Below are 26,783 nucleotides of genomic sequence, written 5' to 3'. Positions count from 1 at the left end.
TGAACAAAGCCTCCAAAAAAATATGGAAATATGAGAAAAGACCAAACCTACATTTGATTAGTGTACTTGAAAGTGAGGGGGAGAAAAGAACCAAATTGCAAAACATTCTTCAGGATATTACACAGGAAAACTTCCCCACCCTAGCAAGACAGGCCAACATTCAAATTCAGGAAATACAGAGAACACCACAAAGATACTCCTCAAGAAGAACAACCCCAACATATATAATTGTCAGATTCACCAAGGTTGAAATGAAGGAAAAAATGTTAAGGGTAACCGGAGAGAAAGGTCGGGTTTTCCACAAAGGGAAGCCCATCAGACTAACAGTGGATCTGTCTTCAGAATCCTTACAAGCCAGAAGAGAGTGAGGTCCAATGTTCAACATTCTTAAAGAATTTTCAATCCAGAATTTCATATCCAGCCAAACTAAGCTTCATATGAAGGAGAAATAAAATCCTTTAGACAAGCAAATGCTGAGAGAGTTTATCACTACCAGGCCTGCCTTACAAGAGCTCCTTAATGAAGCACTAAACATGGAAAGGAAAAACTGGTACCAGCCACTGCATAAACATACCAAACTGTAAAGACCATGACACTATGAAGAAACTGCATCAACTAACAGGCAAAATAACCAGCGAGCATCATAATGACAGGAGCAAATTCACATATAACAATATTAACCTTAAATGTAAATTGGCTAAATGCCCCAATTAAAAGACAGACTGGCAAATTGGATTAAGAGTCAAGACCCTTTGGTGTGCTGTATTCAGAAGACCCATCTCACCAGCAAAGACACACACAGGTTTTGTGTGTGTCTTTGGGATGGAGGAATATTTATCAAGCAAATGGAAAGCAAAAAAAAAAAAAAAAAAAAAAAAGGTTGAAATACTAGGCTCTGATAAAACAGACTTTAAACCAACAAAGATCAAAAGAGACAAAGAAGGCCATTATATAATGGCAAAGGGATCAATTTAACAAGAGACTTAGCTATCCTAAATATATATGCACCCAATACAGGAGCACCCAGATTCATAAAGCAAGTTCTTAGAGACCTAGAAAGAGACTTAGGCTCCCACACAATAATAGTGGGAGATTTTAACACCCCACTGTCAATATTAGACATATCAATGAGACAGAAAACTAACAAGGATAACCAGGACTTGAACTCAGCTCTGGACCAAGCTGACCTAATAGACATCTACAGAACTCTCCACCCCAAATCAAAAGAATATACATTCTTTTTAGCACCACATCACACATCTTCTAAAATTGGCCACAAAATTGGAAGTAAAACACTCCTCAGCAAATGCAAAAGAATGGAAATTATTACAAACAGACTCTCAGACCACAGTGCACACAAATTAGAAGCCAGGATTAAGAAACTCAAAACTGCACAACCACATGCAAACTGAAAAACCTGCTCCTGAATGACTACTGGTAAATAATGAAATTAAGGCACGAATAAATAAGTTCTTTGAAACCAATGAGAACAAAGACACAATGTACCAGAATCTCTGGGACACAGCTAAAGCAGTGTTTTGCGGGAGAATTATAGCACTAAATGCCCACAAGAGAAAGTACGAAAGATATAAAATCGACACCCTAACATCACAATTAAAAGAACTAGGGAAGCAAGAGCAACTGAATTCAAAAGCTAGCAGAAGGCAAGAAATAACTATGATCAGAACAGAACTGAAGGAGATACAAACACAAAAAAAACTCTTCAAAAAAATTAATGAATCCAGGAATTGGTTTTTTGAAAAGATCAACAAAATAGACTGCTAGCCAGACTAATAAAGAAAAGAGAAAAGAATCAAATAGACACAATAAGAAATGATAAAGGGGATATCACCACTGATTCCCAAAGAAATACAAACTACCATCAGAGAATACTATAAAAACCTCTATGCAAATAAACTAGAAAATCTAAAAGAAATGGAAAAATTCCTGGACACATACACCCTCCCAAGACAAAACCAGGAAGAAGTCGAATCCCTGAATAGACCAATAAAAAGTTCTGAAATTGAGGCAGTAATAGCCTACCAACCAAAAAAAGTCCAGGACCAGATGGATTCACAGCTGAATTCTACCAGAGGTACAAAGAGGAGCTGGTACCATTCCTACTGAAACTATTCCAAACAACAGTAAAAGAGGGAATCCTCCCAACTTATTTTATGAGGCCAGCATCATCCCGATACCAAAACCTGGCAGAGACACAACCAAAAAAAGAAAAGTTCAGGCCAATATCCCTGATGAACATCAATGCAAAAATCCTCAATAAAATACTGGCAGACCAAATCAAGCAACATATCAAAAAGTTTATCCACCACGATCAAGTCGGCTTCATCCCTGGGATGCAAAGCTGGCTCGACATACACAAATCAATAAATATAATCTATCACATAAACAGAACCAATGACAAAAACAACATAATTATCTCAATAAATGCAGAAAAGACTTTCAATAAAATTCAACAGCTCTTCATGCCAAAAACACTCAATAAACTAGGTATTGATGGAACATATCTCAAAATAATCAGAGCTATTTATGACGAACCCACAGCCAATATCATCCTGAATGGTCAAAAGCTGGAAGCATTCCCTCTGAAAACCAGCACAAGACAAGGATGCCCTCTCTCACCACTCCTATTCAGCATAATACTGGAAGTTCTGGCCAGGGCAATCAGGCAGGAGAAAGAAATAAAGGGTATTCAATTAGGAAAAGAGGAAGTCAAATTGTCTGTCTGCAGATGACATGATTGTCTATTTAGAAAGCCCCATCATCTCAACCTAAAATCTCCTTAAGCTGATAAGCAACTTCAGCAAAGTCTCAGGATTCAAAATCAATGTGCAAAAATCACAAGCATTCCTATACACCAATAATAGAGAGCCAAATCATGAGCAAATTCCCATTCACAATTGTTACAAAGAGAATAAAATACCTAGGAATCCAACTTACAAGGAATATGAAGGATCTCTTCAAGGAGAACTACAAACCACTGCTCAACGAAATAAGAGGACCACAAACAAATGGAAAAACATTCCACGCTCATTGATAGGAAGAATCAATATCGTGAAAATGGCCAAACTACCCAAAGCAATTTACAGATTCAATGCTATCCCCATCAAGCTACCATTAACTTTCTTCATATGGAACCAAAAAAGAGACCATAGAGCCAAGACAATCCTAAGCCAAAAGAAAAAAAGCTGCAGGCATCATGCCACCTGACTTCAAACTATACAAGGCTACAGTAACCAAAACAGCATGGTACTGGTACCAAAACAAATACATAGACCAATGGAACACAACAGAGGCCTCAGACATAACACCACAATCTACAACCATCTGATCTTTGACAAACCTGACAAAAACAAGCAATGTGGAAAGGATCCCCTATTTAACAAATGGTGTTGGGAAAACTGGCTAGACATATGCAGAAAACTGAAACTGGACCCCTTCCTTACACCTTATACAAAAATTAACTCAAGATGGATTAAAGACTTAAACGTAAAACCTAAAACCATAAAAACCCTAGAAGAAAACCTAGGCAATATCATTCATGACATTGGCATGGGCAAAGACTTCATGACTGAAACACCAAAAGCAATGGCAACAAAAGCCAAAATTGAGGGGACTTCCAAGATGGACGAATAGGAACAGCTCCAGTCTGCAGCTCCCAGCAAGATCGACGCAGAGGACGGGTGATTTCTGCATTTCCAACGGAGGTACCTGGTTCATCGCATTGAGACTGGTTAGACAGTGGGTGCAGCCCACGCAGGGAGAGCAGAAGCAAGGTGGGGGCATCGCCTCACCCAGGAGACATGAGGGGTCAGAGATTTCCCTTTCCTAGCCAAGGGAAGCTGTGAGAGAGAAAAATGCTACACTCCTCCCCAAATACTGCGATTTTCCCATGGTCTTCTCAACCAGCAGACCAGAAGATTCTCTCCAGTGCCTAGCTCAGCGAGTCCCACACCCACAGAACCCAACAAGCTAAGATCCATTGGTTTGAAATTCTCGCTGCTAGCACAGCAGTCTGAGATCTACCTAGGATGCTGGAGCTTGGTGGGGGGAAGGGCATCCACCACTGCTGAAGCTTGAGTAGGTGGTTTTATGCCCACAGTATAAACAAAGCTGCCAGGAAGCTCAAACTGGGTGAAGCTCACCACAGCTCAGCAAGGCCGATTGCCTCTCTAGATTCCACCTCTGTGGGCAGGGCATATCTAAACAAAAGGCAGCAGCCCCAACCAGGGACTTATAGATAAAACCTTCATCTCCCTGGGACAGAGCACCTGGGGAAAGGGGCAGCTGCCAGCACAGCTTCAGCAGACTTAAACATCCCTGCCTGACAGCTCTAAAGAGAGCAGTAGATCTCCCAGCACCGTGTTTGAGCTCTGATAACGGACAGACTGCCTCCTCAAGTGGGCCCCTGACCCCATGCAGCCTAACTGGGAGTCACCTCCCAGTAGGGGCCTACACACACCTCATACAGGAGAACTCTGGCCGCCATCTGGTGGGTGCCTCTCTGGGACAAAGCTTCCAGAGGAAGGATCAGGCAGCAATATTTGCTGCTCCATAGACTCCGCTGGTGATACCCAGGCAAACACGGTCTGGACTGGACCTCCAGCAAACTCCAACAGACCTGCAGCTGAGGGACCTGACTGTTAGAAGGAAAACAGACAGAAAGGAATAGCATCAACATCAACAAAAAGGACATCCACACCAAAACCCCATCTGAAGGTCACCAACATCAAAGACCCAAGGTAGATAAAATCACAAAGATGGGGAGAAATCAGAGCAGAAAGGCTGAAAATTCTAAAAACCAGAACACCTCTTCTCCTCCAAAGGATCACAACTCCTCACCAGCAAGGGAACAAAACTGGATGGAGAATGAGTTTGATGAATTGACAGAAGTAGGTTTCAGAAGGTAGGTAAGAACAAACTCCTCCAAGCTAAAGGAGCATGTTCTAACCCATCACAAGGAAGCTAAAAACCTTGAGAAAAGGTGAGAGAAATAGCTAACTAGAATAACCAGTGTAGAGAATAAAATAACCTGATAGAGCTGAAAAACACAGCATGAGAACTTCATGAAGCATACACAAGCTTCAGTAGCCAAATGGATCAAGCGGAAGAAAGGATATCAGTGATTAAAGTTCAAGTCAATGAAATAAAGCGAGAAGACAAGATTAGAGAAAAAAGAGTGAAAAGAAACAAAGCCTCCATGAAACATGGTACTAACTGAAAAGACCAAATCTATGTTTGAATGGTGTACCTGAAAGTGACTGGAAGAATGGAACCAAGTTAGAAAACACTCTGCAGGGTATTATCCAGGAGAACTTCCCCAACCTAGCAAGACAGGCCGACATCCAAATTCAGGAAATACAGAGAACACCACAAAGATACTCCTCAAGAAGAGCAACCCCAAGACACATAATCGTCAGATTCACCAAGGTTGAAATGAAGGAAAAAAGGTTAAGGGCAGCCAGAGAGAAAGGTCGGGTTATCCACGAAGGGAAGCCCATCAGACTAACAGCGGATCTCTCTGCAGAAACCCTACAAGCCCAAAGAGAGTGGGTGCCAATGTTCAACATTCTTAAAAATTTTTCAACCCAGAATTTCAAATGCAGCAAATTTCATATCACTTCATAAATGAAGGAGAAATAAAATCCTTTACAGACAAGCAAATGCTGAGAGATTTTGTCACCACCAGGCCTGCCTTACAAGAGCTCCTGAAGGAAGCATTAAACATGGAAAGGAACAACCGGTACCAGCCACTGCAAAAACATGCCAAATTGTGAAGACCACTGACGCTATGAAGAAACTGCATAAACTAACGGGCAAAACAACCAGCTAGCATCATAATGACATGATCAAATTCACACAGAACAATATTAACCTAAATGTAAAGGGGCTAAATGCTCCAATTAAAAGACACAGACTAGCAAATTGGATAAAGAGTCAAGATCCACCAGTGTGCTATATTCAGGAGACCCATCTCACGTACAAAGACACACATAGGCTCAAAATAAAGGGATGGAGGAAGATCTACCAAGCAAATGGAAAGCAAAAAAAAAAAAAAGCGGGGTTGCAATCCTAGTCTGTGATAAAACAGACTTTAAACCAACAAAGATCCAAAGAGACAAAGAAGGCCATTATATAATGGTAAAGGGATCAATTCAGCAAGAAGAGCTAACTATCCTAAATATATATGTACCCAATACAGGAGCACCCAGATTCATAAAGCAAGTTCTTAGAGACTTAGAAAGAGACTTAGACTACACACAACAACAATGGGAGACTTTAACACCCCACTATCAATATTAGACAGATCAACAAGACAGAAAGTTATCAAGGATAGCCAGGACTTGAACTCAGCTCTGGACCAAGCAGACCTAATAGACATCTATAGAACTCTCCACCCCAAATCAAAAGAATATACATTCTTCTCAGCACCACATCACACCTATTCTAAAATTGACCACATAATTGGAAGTAAAACACTCCTTAGCAAATGTAAAAAAAAACAAATCATTACAAACTGTCTCTCAGACCACAGTGCACTCAAATTAGAACACAGGATTAAGAAACTCACTCAAAGACCGGGCACAGTGGCTCATGCCTGTAATCCCAACACTTTGGGAGGCCAAGGCGGGCGTATCACGAGGTCAGGAGATCAAGACCATCCTGGCGAACACTGTGAAACCCCGTCTCTACTAAAAATACGAAAAAATTGGCTGGGCATGGTGGCGGGCACTGTAGTCCCAGCTACGCGGGAGGCTGAGGCAAGAGAATGGTGTGAACCCGGGGGGCGGAAACTGTGTCTCAAAAAAAAAAAAGAAAGAAACTCACTCAAAACCACACAACTACATGGAAACTGAAAAACCTGCTCCTGAATGACTACTGGGTAAATAACGAAATTAAGACACAACTAAATAAGCTCTTTGAAACCAATGAGAACAAAGACACAACGTACCAGAATCTCTGGGACACATTAAAGCAGTGTGTAGAGGGAAATTTATAGCACTAAATGCCCACAGGAGAAAGCAGGAAAGATGTAAAATCGGCACCCTAACATCACAATTAAAAGAACTAGAGAAGCAAGAGCAAACAAATTCAAAAGCTAGCAAAAGACAAGAAATTACAAAGATCAGAGCAGAACTGAAGGAGATAAAGACACGAAAAACCCTTCAAAAAAAAAAATCAGTGAATTCAGAGCTGGTTTTTTAAAAAGATCAACAAAATAGACCACTAGCAAGACTAATAAAGAAGAAAAGAGAGAAGAATCAAATAGACACAATAAAAAATGATAAAGGGGATATAACCATTGATTCCCACAGAAATACAAACTACCATCAGAGAATACTATAAACACCTCTATGCAAATAAATTCAAAAATCTAGTAAAAATGGATAAATTCCTGGACATATACACCCTACCAAGACTACACCAAGAAGAAGGTGAATCTCTGAATAGGCGAATAACAGTTTCTGAAATTGAGGCAGTAATAACCTACCAACCAAAAACAGTCCAGGACCAGATGAATTCACAGGCAAATTCTACCAGAGGTACAAAGAGGAGCTGATACCATCCCTTCTGAAACTATTGCAAACAATAGAAAATGGCCATACTGCCCAAAGTAATTTATAGACTCAATGCTATCGCCATCAAGCTACCATTGACTTTCTTCACAGAATTAGAAAAAACTACTTTAAATTTCATATGGAACCAAAAAAGAGCCCACATAGCCAAGACAATCCTAAGCAAAAAGAACAAAGCTGCAGGCATCATGCTACCTGACTTCAAACTATACTAGGTTAAAGTAACAAAAACAGCATGGTACTGGTATCAAAACAGATATACAGACCAGCAGAACAGAACAGAGGCCTTAGAAATAACATCACACATCTACAACCATCTGATCTTTGACAAACCTGACAAAAACAAGCAATTGGGAAAGAATTCCCTATTTAATAAATGGTGCTGGGAAAACTGGCCAGCCACATGTAGAAAGCTGAAACTGGATCCTTCCCTCACACTTCATACAAAAATTAACTAAACAGGGATTAAAAACTTAAATCTTATACCTAAAACATAAAAACCCTAGAAGAAAACCTAGGGAATACCATTCAAGACATAGGCATGGTTAAAGACTTCATGACTAAAACACCAAAAGCAATGACAACAAAAGCCAAAATAGACCAATGGGATCTAACTAAAGAGCTTCTGCACAGCAAAAAAAAAAAAAAAAAAAAAAAAAAAAAATCTCAGTGGAGTGAACAGGCAACCTACAGAATGGGAGAAAATTTTTACAACCTATTTATCTAACAAAGGGCTAATATCCAGAATCTACAAAGAACTTAAATTTACAAGAAAAAACAAACAAACAACCCCATCAAAAAGTGGGCAAAGAATATGAACAGACACTTTTCAAAAGAAGTCATTTATGCAGCCAACAGACATATGAAAAAATACTCATCACTAGTCATTACAGAAATGCAAATCAAAATCACAATGAGATACCGTCTCAAGGCAGTTAGAATGGCAATCATTAAAAAGTCGGGAAACAACAGATGCTGGAGAGGATGTGGAGAAATAGGAAAAATTTTACACTGTTGGTGGGAGTGTAAATTAGTTCAACCATTGTGGAAGACAGTGTGGCAATTACTCAAGGATCTAAAACTAGAAATACCATTTGACCCAGCAATCCCCTTACTGGGTATATACCCAAAGGATTATCAATCATGCTACTATAAAGACACATGCATACGTATGTTTACTGTGGCACTATTCACAATAGCAAAGTCTTGGAACCAACCCAAATGTCCATCAATAATAGACTGGCTAAACAAAATGTGGCACATATACATCATGGAATACTATGCAGCTATAAAAAAGGATGACTTCATGTCCTTTGCAGGGACATGGAGGAAGCTGGAAACCATCATTCTCAGCAAACTATCACAAGGACAGAAAACCAAACACTGCATGTTTTCACTCATAAGTGGGAGCTGAACAATGAGAACACATGGACACAGTGGGGAAACCATCGCACACCGGGGTCTGTGGGTGGGGGGGTGGGGGGGCTGGGGGAGGGATAGCATTACGAGAAATACCTAATGTAAACAACAAGTTGATGGGTGCAGCAAACCAACATGGCACATGTATACCTAGGTAACAAACCTGCAAGTTATGCACATGTACCCCAGAACTTAAAGTATAATTTTTTTAAAAAAAAAAGCCAAAATTGACAAATGGGATCTAATTAAAGAGCTTCTGCACAGCAAAAGAAACAATCATCACAGTGAACAGGCAACCTACACAGTGGGAGAAAATTTCTGCAATCTATCCATCTGACAAAGGGTTAATATACAAAATCTACAAAGAACTTAAATTTACAAGAAAACGAACAACCCCATCAAAAAGTGGGCAAAGGATATGAACACTTTTCAAAAGACGACATTTATACAGCCAACAAACATATGGAAAAAAGTTAATCATCACTGGTCATTAGAGAAATGTAAATCAAAACCACAATGAGATACCATCTCACACCAGTTAGAATGATGATCATTAAAAATTCAGGAAACAACAGATGCTGGAGATGTGGAGAAATAGGAACACTTTTACACTGCTGGTGGGAGTGTAAATTAGTTCAACCATTGTGGAAGACAGTGTGGCGATTCCTCAAGGATCTAGAACCAGAAATACCATTTGACCCAGCAATCCCATTACTGGGTATACACCCAAAGGATTATAAATCATTCTACTATAAAGACATATGCACACGTATGTTTATTGTGGCACTACTCACAATAGCAAAGACTTGGAACCAACCCAAATGCCCATCAACGATAGACTGAATAAAGAAAATGTGGCACTTATATACCATGGAATACTATACAGCCACAAAAAAGGATGAGTTCATGTCCTTTGCAGGGACATGGAGGAAGCTGGAAACCATCATTCTCAGCAAACTAACACAGGAACAGAAAAATCAAACACATGTTCTCACTCATAGGTGGGAGTTGAACAATGAAAACACACGGACACAGGGAGGGGAACATCACACACCGGGGCCTGTCAGGGGTGTGGGTGCTAGGGGAGGGATAACATTAGGAGAAACGCCTAATGTAGATGACGGGTTTATGGGTGCAGCAAACCACCATGGCACGTGTATACCTATGTAACAGACCTGCACATTCTGTACATGTATCCCAGAACTTAAAGTATAATATAAAAAAAAAAAAAGAAAAGAAAAGGATGGAAGGAAGGAAAAGAAGGAAGGTAGGCAGGCAGGCAGATAGGAAGGCAGGCAAGAACACATAACAAATATCTGTGCGGCTTTACAAAAACACAGGAAGAATAGATGAGAAGTAATGACGTTGTTTACTCACACAGGATTGGGTAGAATGGATGGAACAAAAGAAGGAAGACAATTCTCTGAATATACGTTTTCAGATCTTTTAATTTTGTTTTTTCTTTTATCAGCTTTTAAGTTCTGGAGTACATGTGCAGATTTATTACACAGGTAAACGTGTGTCATGGTGGTTTGCTGCACAGGTCAACCCATCACCTAGGTATTAAGCCCAGCATCCACTAGCTATTCTTCCTGATGCTCTCCCTAATATTCTAACACCAAAGAAATGAAATTAAGCCAGCAAGGATGGGAAGCAGATAGAGGGTGGGGAAGACTCATATTAAAAGTAAAGTCATCTCTAAATTAGAAATAACAGCAGTATCTATACAAGTAAATCCATGTAAAGTGCTCAGAGCAGTGCCTACTATATGTAAACACTGAACAGGTATTAACAACATTGCTATTATTGTGTTAGTGTATTAGGTACCTGGTGCTACTAAGGAAGGAGACCACTACTACTCCTGCTGCCCTCCTCCTCCCACCTTGCCTAGTTCACAACACAGGAGGAAAGCGAGAAAGAAACAAAAGTAAGATAAATAACCAGACAACCTTGGCACCACCACCCGACCCTAGTAGTTAAACAAAGTAATAATAATAACATCAACCCCTGGCCTAAACTACTTGTGTTATCTGTAAATTCCAGACACTGTATGAAAAAAGCATTGTAAAACTTTCTGTTCTGTTAGCTGATGCATGTAGCCCCCAGTCACGTTTCCCACGCTTGCTCGATTTATCATGACCCTTTCAGGTGGACCCCTTAAAGTTGTAAACCTTTAAAAAGGCCAAGTATTTCTTTCTCAGGGAGCTCGGCTCTTAAGACGCGAGTCTGCCTAGGCTCCCGGCGGAATAAAAAACCTCTTCCTTCTTTAATCCGGCGTCTGAGGAGTTTTGTCTGCGGCTGGTCCTGCTACACTACCAGCAAAGGCAGTTTATCATCCAACTGTCTCCAGTGTTGCTACTCAAAGTTTGGTCCTCCAGCAGCCTACCAGGATCACCCAGGGGCCTGTTAGAAATGCCTATCTCAGCCCTTACCGCAGACCTACTGAATCAGAATCGGCATTTTTAACGGGATCCGCAGGTGATTCCTATGCACATTATAGTGTAACAAGCACTAGGGTACAGACATGTATGTGGCAAAATAATTTCATAGGATAGCAAAGGCCAAGTGGCAAATGAAGGACACCAGAAATGCACGTCCCAGGAGCTCAACTCCTCTTTAGTAACTTATCCTGTTAAGATTTGTTTAGAGATCTTCAAAAGCGTGGAGAAAAGCAAATTTGGTTTCCTCAGCTAGGGACGTGGAGAGTGGTCTGGTGCCCTTGAAGAGATCGCCCTCGTGTGGAGTAGGGAGGGAATCTCCAGCCCTCCCTCCCGGTTGAAGGACCGCACCAACGCTCCAAGCCGAAGGCCTGGCCTGGGTTCTGGAGGTGGGGTCTCCTTGGCAGAAGCCTCTGGTGTCTGCAGCGTGCATTTCAGCTTTAAGACCAAATACCTTGTCCACCACATGTGTCACTACAGTGTGCACGCGCAGAAATGCACAAAGCAAAAAACAGATGCTCTTAATGAACCAACTATAATCCTTACTAAGACAAGGCCAGAGGGAAGTGTGTATTTGAAATCATTTTCTACACTTCACCCTCCTGGATCCCAGCACTCTGGCTTCGGCGCTCTCTTGTATCCCAGTTTTTAGAAGAAGACAAGCTATTTCCTAATTTGTTTTTTAAGAGACAGAGTCTCGCTTTGTTGCCAGGCTGGTCTCAAACTCCTGGGCTCAAGCGATTCTCCCACTTTGGGGTAACATCTTACGTTATTCTACTTAATAAAACGCAAACGTTGTTTTGTAAATTCTAATTTAAATGCCCGGAAAATAACCTATCATGCATTGCCTTGTTGTGCAATAAATAGTCAATATTTGCAAAGTGTTAACCAAAGGCAGTTCATCAAAACTTTTTGAAAAAAACAAAAACAAAAAATCCCACACTTACATTGTCCTAAGGATTTCCTAAGTTTTCGAATGTTCCTGTACGAATCCGAGTCTCTATAATGACTGTAATTGAAAAGATAAGTCAGGGTTTTCTTTTGGTTCTTTTCCATTTTAAAATCATAAAACGCAATGTTTTCCACTTGAACGCTATACCTTAAGTATTGTGCTTGCTTCAGCCTCGAGCCTCTACTGACGTTCCACCTCAAGGCGACAGGAATGCCACCTGGAGAAACTCCTGGGCCGTAGAGGAAGAAAGCCGGTCTTATCAGGGTACTTTTGCTCGTCAAGAACAAGGTGTTAAATTCCAAGCACACTTTGGAAAGTTCTAGGTGCTTGGGAAGAGGCCCCTAGGGGGCAGGGATGCCCGCGCCCCGGCGTCCCACAGCGGAGGGTGGCTGCGGGGCCTGGCTTTGGTGGGGCGGGGCGGGCTTGTGTTACCCGGAGGCACCGGGCGCAGCCACCACTGCCCGCGGCGCCTCCTCCTAGAGACGCACCTGGAGGCAGCGCGCCCGTCGAAGAGGCAGCGGCTGGGGAGCGCGGCGGGGCGGCTCCGCCCAGGGCAGCCCGGGCTGGTGAGTGCGCGCGGGGCCGGGGGTCGCGGTCCCTCGGGAGGGGGCTGAGCTGAGGCCCGCGGACCCACCCGAGCAGGGGCCCTCGCTGTCACCGCCTCTGCCTCTGCCCCTCTCTCCCGGGCTCCATGCCGCGCCCTTTCCCTAAACGAACAGACGACAGGGCTGACCTGCCCGCACTCTGCTGGTCTCTACGCCGGGAAGGAGAAAGTCTCACGAAGCGCTTTCCTTTGCAATCCCCGTCCCCTCGCCCTCTGCAGCTGCACACAGCATTTTTACTTCACGTTTGCCTCCTCGAATCCCTTCGGCGCTAATCCAGCCCTTTGCCGTTTCCAGTTTGGTTTTCATCTTTTTCTCGCGCGCCCTGGCTGTGCTCCGAAACACCCTCCTCTTGCCCTACGGTGGCCGGCACCAGACTCCTTGGGTCTGGCCTGATTTGTATCCAAACCGAATTACCCAAAACTAGGCCCTCAGTTCTGCCTCTGGCCCTCTCTCCGGAGACCGGCCGTGCCTCCTCCTGTGCCGGGCCGGGCTTGCCCGGCTTTGGCTGCCCCGAGCTCCCAGGGAGCGAGGCTGTGGTCCCGAGACTGGGCCCTCCGCTCAGTGCCGGGCAAGGCTCGAACCCCGGGTCTCCTACTTCTCCGCTCACGAAGGGACTGGTCAGAGCCTAACAGCCCTAAAATTTGGTATTGGCCCCCTGCCGGGAAATCCTTCTCCCTGCTAATCAGGCATCGCGGCAGCTGCTCTGCCATCATAGAGGCTCTGACACTCTGGACTCTCGAAGCTCGCGGCAGTGTTTATTTTTACGAGAGATTTAGTTGATCAGGAACCAATTGACTTGGTTAACTGCCTCATCTAGAGCGCACCTGCGCCGGGCTCAGCCGGGAAGGCGTGCTGGACGTTCTCAATGAGCTCCGAGACCTACAGAAGAAACAGCTGCAAGGATCCGATCTGCTAACTGTGAAAAAAGCCTCCGATACGCTGTAGGTGGGCAAAATTCTTTTCCTAGCTTCGATGAGTACTGTGGATTCTAGAATTTAAATAACATTCATGGAGACTCTTAAAACAACAAAAAAATGGCAACCTTTTGCGGGGACTGACTGAGATTTAGCTTTTTCCTATCTGAAAAGTGAACAGTGTGCACTAGATACAAATGTATTGTCTAAAGTGTAGGAATCTACAGCATAGAAATGCAGGGGAATTCGGAGTATGCAATAGGAAGTATCAACCTTTTTGAAAATGAAATTTAAAATGTGTTTTTGTCAGGCATTCCTTCTAATTACTGTAGTATTGCTTTGTATCAGAAGACTTTCAGACAGAGGACAGGAGGGAGGAGAGAGAAATTCAAACTAATTTGCATTAGAAAGAAAGTTAGGGCGAGGAATTCCTAGGTAAGGTTGCTATAGCTCATATCTTAAGTGCACTGTTGGAAAGCTTTCTAGTCTATTAGGTAACACCTGAAGCCCCAATTCTCTTACGTAGCATTTCTTTTTTTCTCTCTCTTTAACTACTCTGAAACTGTACAGAGTTACACGTTCCTCATTAATTTATGAGCGAAACCAAAAGAATTGACTCAATCCAACAAGTATTTGAGCGCCTTTCGAGTAAAGGCGCTTTGCTAAGAACAGAAGAATGGAAGACTAAGGAAGTTTCTAACAATCAGTGGATTGTCTTGTGAGGTGTAGATGCAGGTGTGCACTGCCTATTTAACTGACAATCAAAATCAGTTGAGTTTTCATCTCATTCTAAATATCATGTGTTGCCCCCTGGTATCTTAATTTTTCTACCGTTGCAGGTAGTCTGCATTTTAGTAACCCAAGTGAAACAGTTTTCGAGGGAAATCATGATAAATAAGAAGTACATCCATATTCCCAGGTGTTCTCATTACCATTACATTAATAAAGTTAAAATCAAGAAAAATGAGATGATGATTTTCCTTTCTTTTGGTTTCAAACTAGTGAAATCTTGCACAAAAGAAGACACAGCATGAATAAATTTAATAATTTTGTGCCTCAAAGTATGTTTTATGTAAGTCTATTCTTTTGGAGGATAGATCTAATTTCATGAACTCTTAATCCTTTTGAAGGCTAGTTCCAGTTCCAACTTCATAAAATGTTTTATTGTAGGTACCAACAACTGTCAACATCATTATCTTCTCCCCACTTTCACCTTTGAAAACAATTGTATTCTAGAGGACTATGAAGGAGGGGACAGGTCTCTTTCAAAATCTGGAGAACACTAGGGACTTTATCCCCCCCAAAATAAAAAAGCACACCCATTCAAAATCTTGTACACCTTTCAGAGGATTCCTGGTGCCCAGGTTGTGAGAGCTTGCTTTAGAACGGGTCAGCGAATTAGTCAGAGGATAGGTAGGTGGAGGGAAAGGGAAGTGAAGCAAGATGTGGGTAAATTCACAAACTGAGTGGATATGACTTAATTTACTTTCAAATGGAATAAATACATGGTCCCTTGAGTAAGTATTCTGTGAATGGGAAGTAATAATTGTATTATTTGTAAAAGACTAAAGACAGATTGGCCTAATTTTTTAATTGATCAAGGTCAACTCTTATCTTGAACATTATGAGTCTCTCATTTTTCTACTTTTCTTGCTCTTTTCAAGGCAAGTGCTCTAGGAGGATTTGCTCCCAGTACTGATGATGCCCCATTCGGGACACAATCTCTCATATGCAAACTTGTAGTCATGAATTGCTACATATGGGAATGGTCGAGTTCAAAAATTGAAATATATGTTTTTCACACCCTAGCAGTTCACCCTTAGGAAGAAGATATAATTATATATAATTAGCCTATCCCATGTAAGCCACTCTGATAGCAGTAGCTGTGCCTTGGAAGGGAGTGGGTTGATATTAGGAATGAAAGGACAGCATTAAGAAATATTTTAGACATAGCTTCTTTCAAAAACACAAACCAGCAACTGCTGAATTAACTTACTTTTCTTCTTCTATATATAGGGCCAAGGAGCGAGCTCTACCTTCTCTAGCTCTCAGCCCCAGTAATCAAGGTTTCAGTGAACTTCACTGGAGCTCCCAGTGGGGGATCTTGTCCCCTGTCCTGACTTTTGTGCTGCACATTGGATCTGGGTAAGTAGACAGCCTCCTCGAACTAGTAAATTGGAGAGTGGGTCAGAGGTAGTGATGGATTTTATCCAGATCAAAGGATTCCTCAAAATTTCCAGAGATCTGAATCACACACCACTACTTGGAAGAAAACTATAAGAGAGAATACCAGAACCATCACACCTTACACTTACCTTTTAACTTGGATCGGGATCAGCCTAAGATATCCTTAGCTATCAACCAGCTTTGACTTACCGTATTCTTGAGTGGCAACTAGGTGGTGGGCCAACAACCCTAGAATGTCCTTGAAAGATGCTTATTGGATTTGTAAATTAATGGAGATCATGGTTTTAAGCCAAGCTCTGCCACTAACCAGGCATGTGGTCTTGGGCAAGTCACATGTCAGTTAAATTCTTTGGACCTTAATTTTTCTATGTATAAAATGAGGGTGCTATATGGCACCAGTGGTTCTCAGCAACTAATGTATAATTCCATTGCATTTGCATTGCCTGGGAGTTTATTTAGAAAAAAAAATACCCAACAGAGATTCTGATTAATTAATCAGATTTATTTTGAGGATAAAGTCCTTAGTGTTCCCTAGATTTTGAAAAAGACCTGTCCCCTCCTTCATAGTCCTCCAGAATACAAATGTTTTCAATAGTGAAAGTGTAGGCCAGGCTCAGTGGCTCACACCTGTGCTCCCAGCACTTTGGGAGGCTGAGGCGGGAGTACCATTTGAGGCCAGGAGTTCAAGACCAGCTTAGCCAACATAGCAAAACCCTGTCTCTACTTAAAATACAAAAATTAGCCAGGCATGGTGGCGCATGCCTGTAATCCCAGCTACTGGGAGGCTGAGGCAGAAGAATCAAACCCAGGAGGTGGAGGTTGCAGTGAGCCGAGATTGCGCCACTACACTCCAGCATGGGCAACAAGAGCGAGACTCTGTCTCAAAGAGAAAAAGAAGAGTGATGAAGGTGGGGAGAAGATAATGGACTGGCATAGGCCCAGGCATCTTTATTTTTTAAAAGTCCCCCCAGCAAATACTAATATCCAGTCAGGATTGAGAAAAGCAGGCCCACAAAATCCCTGGTAAACATAACCTGGCCCAGCATTGCACCTCCTCAGTGGTAACCAAACCTAAACATGCCTTTCTCAGAAGCAGTCCAGATCAAGCCATTTCAGGTTATTCAGGGGAGCTGCTGTGCCTGCTCACCTTTTTGATATTCCCACAATGCTTTGCTGACTTTGCAGCACCCGGTAGTTTTTGACAGTCTGAATTAGGTGTAACTCTGCCTATCCAGGATGATCAGCTGTTCCTAAAGGTCCCCAGAGACGATAACATCTCTGCTCTGGGTATCCATGCCAGTGTTTAATAACCTCTTGCAATTTTCTCCTTGAAGTGATCTGTGACTTGTTGAGGTGGGGAAGAAAGGTGTCAGCAGGGGATAAGCATGATCACCTTGATCGTCGCTGAAATGTGAGCTTCAGTGTCCAAACTGAGATAAAAAATGATCCTCACACCTTCTCAAGTAGTTGAAGACTATTGAGTTACCAGGGAGAGGAGAAAAAGAGCACATTGTTTACCTTAATTATTTCTTGGGACCTAATCATGTTGCCATTACACTGTAAATTCTGTAGATTTTCACACTTGGAAAATTCTTCTAGAGTTAGCACTTACTATATTGTAATCCATGAAATGTATTTGTTTACCCTACTCTTCTTTTAATCTCCTAATACTCTTCATATCCCAAAGACAAAAAACTGTGTGTATATGTGACTGTCAGATCAGTAAGAGAGACAGACATCAGTTGACCAAAAATGGAAAGGAGGAAAAACTGACAAGGGTAAGAGGCACGTGGGTTACCAGGAGCTACACTTAATTTCTCTCTTTTCTTTCTCGATTAGTCTTATCTCTGCTATAAGCCTATTCTCAACTTGCTGAAATGCAGGCAGATTACCATATCCCACCTGCTCTGTTGGGAGCAAGCCTCCCAAAATCTGGCCATAAACTGGCCCCAAAACTGGCCATAAACAAAATCTCTGCAGCACTGTGACATGTTCATAATGGACCTAACGCCCAAGCTTGAAGGTTGTGGGAATGAGGGCAAGGAACACCTGGCCCGCCCAGGGTGGAAAACCGCTTAAAGGCATTCTTAAGACACAAAAAATAGCATGAGCAATCTGTGTCTTAAGGGCACGTTCCTGCTGTGGCTAACTAGCCCAACCTATTCCTTTAATTCAACCCAACCCTTCATTTCCCATAAGGGATACTTTTAGTTAATTTAATATCTATAGAAACAATGCTAATGACTGGTTTGCTTTTAATAAATATGTGCGTAAATCTCTGTTCAGGGCTCTCGGCTCTGAAGGCTGTGAGACCCCTGATTTTCCACTTCACACCTCTATATTTCTGTGTGTGTCTTTAATTCCTCTAGCGCCGCTGGATTAGGGTCTCCCCAACTGAACTTGTCTCGGCATGCTCCGTGTTGACAAATGTGGGCTTGTGGCCCTTGATTCCCGCATGTTCCCTGCAGCCTTCCATACACAGTGCATGCAGTACTGTCTCCAGGGGTGAACTGGCAGCCTGGACACACTTGGTCTAATCCAGCGTTGGCCAATCCCAGGGCCTGACTTAATTCTAAATCACAGCTTAGGTTGGAGCATATTTTATTTTTTCCTGGAGTGGAAAGCTATTGGCAGTAAAGTTTTTACCTCTGTATCTCAGAGGAGTGGCCTTTACCTGATGTCAAAAATCCAATGCAGACCTACAAAACCAGCTCAGCCCCCACCTCTCCAGCTGCCTAGAGCTGGTTGTACTCATTGCCAGTAAAAAACAAACAAAAGAAAACAAAATTCTAGGATTGGAGTCGTTTTATATGTTCATTGCTGATCGTTGTTCCCAAAGATTTAGTAGTATTGGGCACATGTTCTGTTATGTCATAATTTATTCCTGACCTACTTCTTAAAATGAATTAAAGTAGGAAGAAATATACCAGGAAAAGGTAGATTTGTCATAATTTCAACTCTACTGGAAACTTAATTATTACTAAACTCAATGGCCCATTTATATGTTTATAAATAAAAATGTATCCTCCCATACATCTAGTTTCTTAAGATAATAAGAATAGGGTCGTGCTAGTCCTTAGGATTATCATTAGTTTGCTTTTTAAATCTTTACTTCCAAAAAGCAACACAATTTTGCAAAATAATTAGAAATGGTAAAATTTCTTAGCCAGTCCCTGTTTATTGAACACTTTTAACAACATCCTCAAAGGTAACAAGGGTTTTCATTGCTTCCTTTCTTGCATTTTTGTTTCCTTCCTTTCTTCCTAGAGTCATTCATTATCCAACAAATATCTAATGAGTTCCCCCATGCCCCTGACTTCACGTAGGTTACATTCTTATGAAGAAGGGAAGGGAGACAGAAAATAAAGAAGTAAACCATCATGTAGGTTAGATAGTGTTAAGTGCTATGGAGAAACATACAGCTCATAAAAACATGAGACTGTCTGGGAGTACAGCATCCTGGCCAGACATGTGCTTGGCATGTTCATAAAACAGCAAGGAGGCCATGTGCGGTGGCTCATGTCTATAATCCCAGCAATTTTGGGAGGCCAAGGCGGGCGGATTGCTTGAGGCCAGGAGTTCAAGACCAGCCTGACCAACAAGGTGAAATCCCATCTCAACTAAAAACACAAAAATTAGCTGGGTGTGGTTACACATGCCTGTAATCCCAGCTACTCCGGAGGCTGAGGTGCCAGAATCACTTGAGCCCAGGAAGCAGATGTTGCAGTGAGCTGTGATTGCACCACTGCACTCCACCCTGGGCAACAGAGCAAGACTCTGTCTCAAAACGAACAAACAAACAAACAATAGTAACAGACAGCAAGGAAGTCCATGTGGCTGGAGCAGAGTGACAAGGTGGGAAGGCGAAGAAAATGACCCCAGCAAGGAAAGGAGCAATGGACAAGAGTTTGAGAGGGTGCTAAAGATCATACAGGACCCATTTTCAGTGGGATACTTGTAAAGTGATGTGAAGATGGGGTTTCTTACTGTTTAGTTGAAACAGCAGCAGCCTGTGTTCTCTTTCTTCCTTGTTATACCTCCTGGATAGTCCCCCCAGCTTTCCTTTCCTCTCCAAATTAATCTCTTCCCATTCCTCCCCTTGTGCTTCCTTTCCCCCAGGCTGGCTGCAGAGAGGGCTTCGGTTTCCCTTTCTCCTTGTTGCCCTGAAGATAAGCCTGCCCCTCCTGTTCTAAGAAATGTGCTGCTAGTTGCTAAATAATAAAAACTGTCAGGTAGCACCCCAACCAATAGTCATGAAAGAAATCTTAATAAACTTATGCAAAATATATTCCTTGTTTACACTACAGACCAGACACAAAGTGGTTGTGTTATTGTTGAGCTGAGTTGAGCCTGTGTGTTTTGTTGGGTCTGCACATTGTTTCACAAAAATGTGGATTGGTTTCCAACATTTAAACCAATGTTTAATGAAAATTGAGAAATTTTTTATTAAAATGTATTTTCAAGTTTTCATTCCAAATTGATGTCCTTTATGAAGTTCTAGAATAGGCAAAACTGATCTATGGTGATAGAAATCAGAACTGTAGTTGCTGACATGTCAGAGATTGACTGGGTAGGGACACGAGGGAAATTTCTAGATAATGAAAGATTCTATTTCTAGTAGTCTGAAATGCACCGTAAACTCATACACTGATCTGTATAGTTCACTATGTGTACATGAAATCTCAATATAGGTGGGCTCGGTGACTCACACGTGTAATCCCAGCACTTTGGGAGGCTGAAGTGGGTGGATGGCTTGAAGTCAGGAGTTCAAGACCAGCCAGGCCAACATGGTGAAACCCTGTCTCTACTAAAATTACAAAAATTAGCAGGGTGTGGTGGCACATGCCTATAGTCCCAGCTACTTGCGAGGCTGAGGGAAGAGAATTGCTTGAACCTGGGAGGCAAAGGTTGCAGTGAGTCGAGAGTGAGACTCCATCTCAAAAAAAAAAAAAGAAAATTTTTTAAAAATTATAACTAATATTTTAACTGACAAATTATAATTTTATACATTTATGGGTACAATGTGATGTTTTGATATATGTATAAAATGGAGAATTATTAAATCAAGCTAACATATCCACCAACTTGCTTACTTACCTGGTTTTTATAAGATATTTGAAATTTGCTCTTAGTTATTTTAAAATATATAGTCGACCCTTGGTCTCCACAGGTTCTGCAGATAGAGAGGGCCAACTAGGGACTTGAACATCTGCAGATTCTCATATCCATGTGGGGTCCTGGCACCACTCTCCTGTGGATATAGAGGGCTGAAATCACGGTTATGATTTCTATCACCATAGATTAGTTTTGCCTATTCTAGAACTTCATATAGAACATGAGTTTGGAAGGAGAACTTGAAACTACATTTTAATAAAAACTTTCTCAATTTTTAAATGTTGGAAACCAATGCAAATGTTCATGAAGCAATGTGCAGACTCAACAAAACACACAGTCCCCCTGCTGTGCAGTCGCTCTCAAAACCTATTCTTGTCTGTCTGAAACTTTGTACCCTTTGATTAACAATTCCCCACTCCTTCCCTCCCACCCCTCACCTAGCCTCTGGTCAACACCATTCTACTCTCTACTTCGGTGAGTTTTTTAGATTCTACATGTGAGATGAAGTGGTATTTGTCTTTCTGTACCTGGCTTTTTTCATGTAGCATGATATCCTCCAGATTCATCCGTGTTACCACAAATGACACGATTTCCTTCTTTTTAAAGGCTGAATCATATTTTACTGTGTCTATAGACCACATTTTCTTTATTCATTCATCCATTGATGAACACTTAAATTGATTCCATGTCTTGGCTATTGTGAATAACGCTATAATGAACATGGGAATGCAGATATCCCTTTGACATATTGATTTCAACTCCTTTGGATATATACCCAGAAGTGGGATTGTTGGATCATATGGTAGTTCTATTTTCAGTTTTCTGAGGAACTGTGATACCATTTTCCATAATGGTTGTACTAATATACACTCCCACCAACAGTATACAGGAGTTCCCTTTTCTCTGCATGCTCACCAACACTTGTTATCATTCATCTTTTTGATGAAGGCCATTCTAACGGGTGAGGTTATACATCATCGTGATTTTAAAGTGCATTTTCCTAAATATTGGTAATGCTGGACATTTTTTCATGTACCTCTTGGCCATTTCTGTGTCTTTTGAGAAATGTCTATTCTGGTCCTTTGCCCACTTTTAATTGTGTTGTTTGTTTTCTTGCTATCACGTTATTTGAGTTCCTTGTATATTTTAGATATTAAGCACTTGTCAGATATGTCGTTTGCAAATATTTACTCCTATTCAGTGGGTTGTCTCCTCATTTTGTTGTTTCCTTTGCTGTGCAGAACCTTAGTTTGATGCCATCCCCTTTGTCTGTTTTTGTTTTTGTTGCCTGTGCCTTTGGAGTCATATCCAGAAAATAATTGCCTAGACCAGCATTATGGAGCTTTCCCCCATTTTCTTTTAGTAGATTTATAGTTTTAGGTCTTCACATTTAAGTCTTTAATCCATTTTGAGTTGGTTTTTGCATATAGTATGATAAAAGGGTCCAATTTCATTCTTCTGCATGTGGATAGCCAGTTTTCCCAACACCATTTATTGAAGAGACTGTCTAAAGGAAAGTTTTAAATGGAAGATCTACGCAACATTCAGCAATACCTGGATAGCAACTGACCACTTAGGGGTTGGCACATGCTTTCTAGATTAGCTCGGACACCTCGTCCACTTCTGTCATTTTCATTACCTACTTCCTTGTAGGTGGTATTGGTTTGTGATTCCTTTGGTAGATGCGTAGCAGTTTGGGTTTCAACTATCAGTGGGGAGCAAACCTAAAGTCGTTTAAGGCATCTCATGAGGAAACTGGATTTTAATAGAGCAATGGCTTTAAATTTGTAAGGAAAAATGATTTCGAACTTAGAATCCTATTGTCAATAACTTATCAAGTGTGACAGTGAAATGAAGACATTTTCAGACATTCAAAGACTCAGGCCGTTTACTTCTGAGTACCTTTTCTAAAGCAGTTGCCTGAGGATATGCTCCAGAAATGAGGGTATAAAGCAAGGAGGAGGAAGATGTGGAATTAGAAAGAGTGGAGCTAATCCACAATTCCAATGAAATAAATTGTAGGTTGACAGACGTTCACCAGGCTTAGAAAAAAATTAATACAAATTAGGGCAGATAGTGAGCTCAAGAAGAATGACTTTAAGAAGAATTAAGTAAATTTCCTTTTATAGATAGAAGTAGCAACGAACAATATTTGCATAGTTATAGAAATAATAGGAATTCAGCCTGGCGCGGTGGATCACGCCTGTAATCCCAGCACTTTGGGAGGCCGAGGTGGGCAGATCACGAGGTCAGGAGATCGAGACCATCCTGGCTAACATGGTGAAACCCCGTCTCTACTAAAAATACAAAAAATTAGCCGGGCGTGGTGGTGGGCGCCTGTAGTCCCAGCCACTCGGGAGGCTGAGGCAGGAGAATGGCGTGAACCTGGGAAGTGGAGTTTGCAGTGAGCCAAGATCGAGCCACTGCACTCCAGTCTGGGCGACAGAGCAAAACTCCATCTCAGAAAAAAAAAAAGAAATAATAGGAATTCTTCCTGGTCCAAGTGCAGTGGTATTTACAACTAATTGATCACAACCAGTTACTGATTTCTTTGTTCCTTCTACATTCCCACTGCTTTACTTGACTAGCCTAAAAAAAGATGATGAGGATGATGATGATGATGATTTTGGGACTTCTAGCAACCTAGAGGGCTAAGCTGACTCATTCAGATCTTCCTCCAGGACAGACACACACAAAAAAAGGATAAAACACAACAAATGTTCAAATACCTTGAAATAAAGACTGTCAGAAAGATGCAGAGAAAAATGTTTAAGAAAGAACAGTAATAGTAAGAAATCTCACATGCAGCCCGAACCGTGGGAGTTTTTCTGTGGGATATAGACCCTGGAGTGTTGAATGATGAGGTTGTATCATTCAAACCTTGGCAGAAAATTTGGCTTCAGGCCCACAGGAGACCAGGACCATGGAACTGAAACACTGGATAAGCCTGGAGCTCTAAAGACCTGTCTAGTCCATTAATAGAGTATTAGGCAAAGTCTAACCACTACTTAGGGAAACAAGGAAGTCTTGTAGGCCTTGAGTGAAAGTTAAAAAAAGAAAGTCACCCTTGAACAATCAGAACCCTGGGCCAGTGCCTCATTCAGAAATTGGGTTCAAAATTATACTTCCTCTATGAATAAGAAGACTCAAACCATATTAAACAAACACCAACAGTAGTGAAAAGGTCCAGGACCCACTAAAACCGCCAGAACCCTGGCAGAGTAGACATGAAAGCTTCTAAAGACACGTCACAACTTAAGTGTACATGGAACATCCACAGAACCACTCCTCCCCTTCCACAATTAAATATGAGCTCACAATTTTAAAAACCTACAAATCACTGCAAGGGAGTGTCAGCAAACAGAACAAGCAGAAGAATCAGATCCCCAAGAATTTAAAACAATGGAAATAGATGAACAAGATCACAAGTGTGTTAAAAATTATTAAAAGAATAAAGAGAATTGAAAACAAAAGGAAAAATGGAACACTATGAAATTAGAACAAGCCGATTTCAAAAAGTATAGAAATGAAAAATATAGACATTAAATTTTTTTTAAAACGTAATGTCCTACTTAAACAACGTATTAGAGCCAAAAGTAGATTATTAAACTGGAAGCTAAATCTGAGAAGACTATCAACCCAATGAGATAAAAAGCTGGAAAGTGTAAGAAGTTAAAGCACACAATGACATGAGAAGCTCCAACAAATGTCTAATAGAAATTCCAGAAGGAGAGAGAAAAGGGAGAATAAATTGGTATATATTGGTTTTATAGGTAAAGGAATTAAAAATAGTAATATAATTTAGCAAAAATATAAGTGAGTAAGGAGACTTAAATGCTAATATTTCAGCTGGGTGCAGTGGTTCACGCCTGTAATCCCGGCACTTTGGGAGGCCAAAGTGGGTGGATCACTTGAGCTCAGGAGTTTGAGACCAGCCTAGGTAACATGGTGAAACCCCGTCTCTACAAAAAATACAAAAATTAGACGGGTGTGGTGGCATGCACCTATAGTCTTAGCTACTCAAGAGGTTGAGACATGGCAATCTATTGAACCCAGGAAGTGGAAGTTGCAGAGAACCGAGTTCATGCCAGTGCACTCCAGCCTGGGTGACAGAGCCAGACCCTGTCTCAAAAAAAAAGTTAATTTTTCATGGTAAGCGTTCGTGAATAATATCTAAACTTGATAAGTAAAAAGAACAGCCATATGATTTTATTACTTAGAGCAGTAGTTCTCGATTCCAGAAAAGATTGGGAAATGTATCCTGTGGATGGAGAATGCTACTAGCATTTAATGTCAAGAACAGAGATGCTAAATGCATAGAACAATCCCACACAAATCCCACCTGAAATACCAGTTTCCCTTTCTGAGAATTGCTGATTTAGAGTTAATAATAAACTCACCAGAAGAATTAATATCAAAAATGATTCTAAGAAAATGGTGGCTGGCTACAGTGGCTCACACCTGTAATCCCAGCACTTTGGGAAGCCAAGGTGGGAGGATCACTGAAGCCCATGAGTTCAAGATCTGCCTGGGCACCATAATGAGACCCTTTCTCTATGAAGAAAAATTTAAAAACTAGCCAGCTGTGGTGGTGCATGCTTGTGATCCCAGTTACTCAAGAGGCTGAGGCAAGAGAACAGCTCGAGTGCAGGAGGTTGAGGCTGCAGTGAGCCATGATCACACCACAACACTCTAGCCTGGGTGACAGAGTGAGACCTGTCTGAGGAAAAAAAAAAAAAAAAAGAGGAGAGAGAGAGAGAGACAGGCAGAGAGAGAGAGAGAGAGAGAGAGAGAGAGAGAGAAAGAGAAAGAAAGAAAAAGAAAGAAAAGAAAGAAGAAAGAAAGAAAGAGAAAGAAAGAAAAAGAAAGAAAAAAGAAAAGAAAGAAAGAAAAAGAAAGAAAGAAAGAAAGAAAGAGAAAGAAAGAAAGAAAAGAGAGAGAAAGAAAATGGTTGCTTCAGGAAATAGAACTCGCATTGGGAAGAATGGGATGGAAAACTATTGTTTTTCATTATTAGTTCTGTCATAATACTTGCAGTTTTATCATGTGTATATTATTTTGGCTAAAGGTTATTATTTTAGAAAAAGAAATAACTAGTCAACCAGTAGATTCTCCTTTCATTTTTGCTTAAACTAGAGAACTTTTTTCTATTAAAGTATCTGTCATTCAAACCTAAGCACCACTTTGAATTACTGAGCTTTTTACCTCAAAGAAAATTCTAAGGGCATATCTTGTGAGCATTAAAGATCTTTCAAGCGTTTCTAGCTGGAAAATAAATCTTGCTATTTATTAACTTACGGAGTCACAGCAAATTAGTGCTGGAAGGGATTCAACTTATTTAGTGGTATGGAGTAATTTCTCCATGGCAGAGTGATTTTAAGCAGTTTTGTATAGGCCAAAGGAGGACTGGGATACAGTCAAATAGCAAGAGCCCATGGCTGCAAATTGGAACCTGCATCCTGCCTTTCATGAACTTTAAAAATCTAATCCTACTTGACCTCTCCAGTTTTATTTCCTGTAACCACCCAAAGCACGATTTCTACCAGTACCTTTGGTAT

At 41.3% G+C, this 26,783-nt stretch overlaps 1 protein-coding gene across 8 annotated transcripts in view; it reads left to right on the top strand.

Moving 5' to 3' along the window:
* Positions 1-12,829: 12,829 nt before the first annotated feature.
* Positions 12,830-26,783, top strand: part of SLC26A5 (solute carrier family 26 member 5) — a 73,862-nt gene continuing 59,908 nt past the window's right edge. For 6 of the 8 annotated variants that reach the window (XR_012432758.1, XR_012432757.1, XR_012432756.1 and 3 more), the window contains exons 1-2: positions 12,830-13,954; positions 15,940-16,068. The gene's annotated coding sequence lies outside the window, so the exon portion shown is untranslated. The remainder of the gene's footprint in view (positions 13,955-15,939; positions 16,069-26,783) is intronic. The other 2 variants (XM_045387532.3, XM_045387531.3) reach the window with 2 other exon arrangements.

This window comes from Macaca fascicularis, chromosome 3 (assembly GCF_037993035.2).
Source record: "Macaca fascicularis isolate 582-1 chromosome 3, T2T-MFA8v1.1".
Classification (NCBI taxonomy): Eukaryota; Metazoa; Chordata; class Mammalia; order Primates; family Cercopithecidae; genus Macaca; species Macaca fascicularis.
This window is presented reverse-complemented; position numbering and strand designations above follow the sequence as displayed.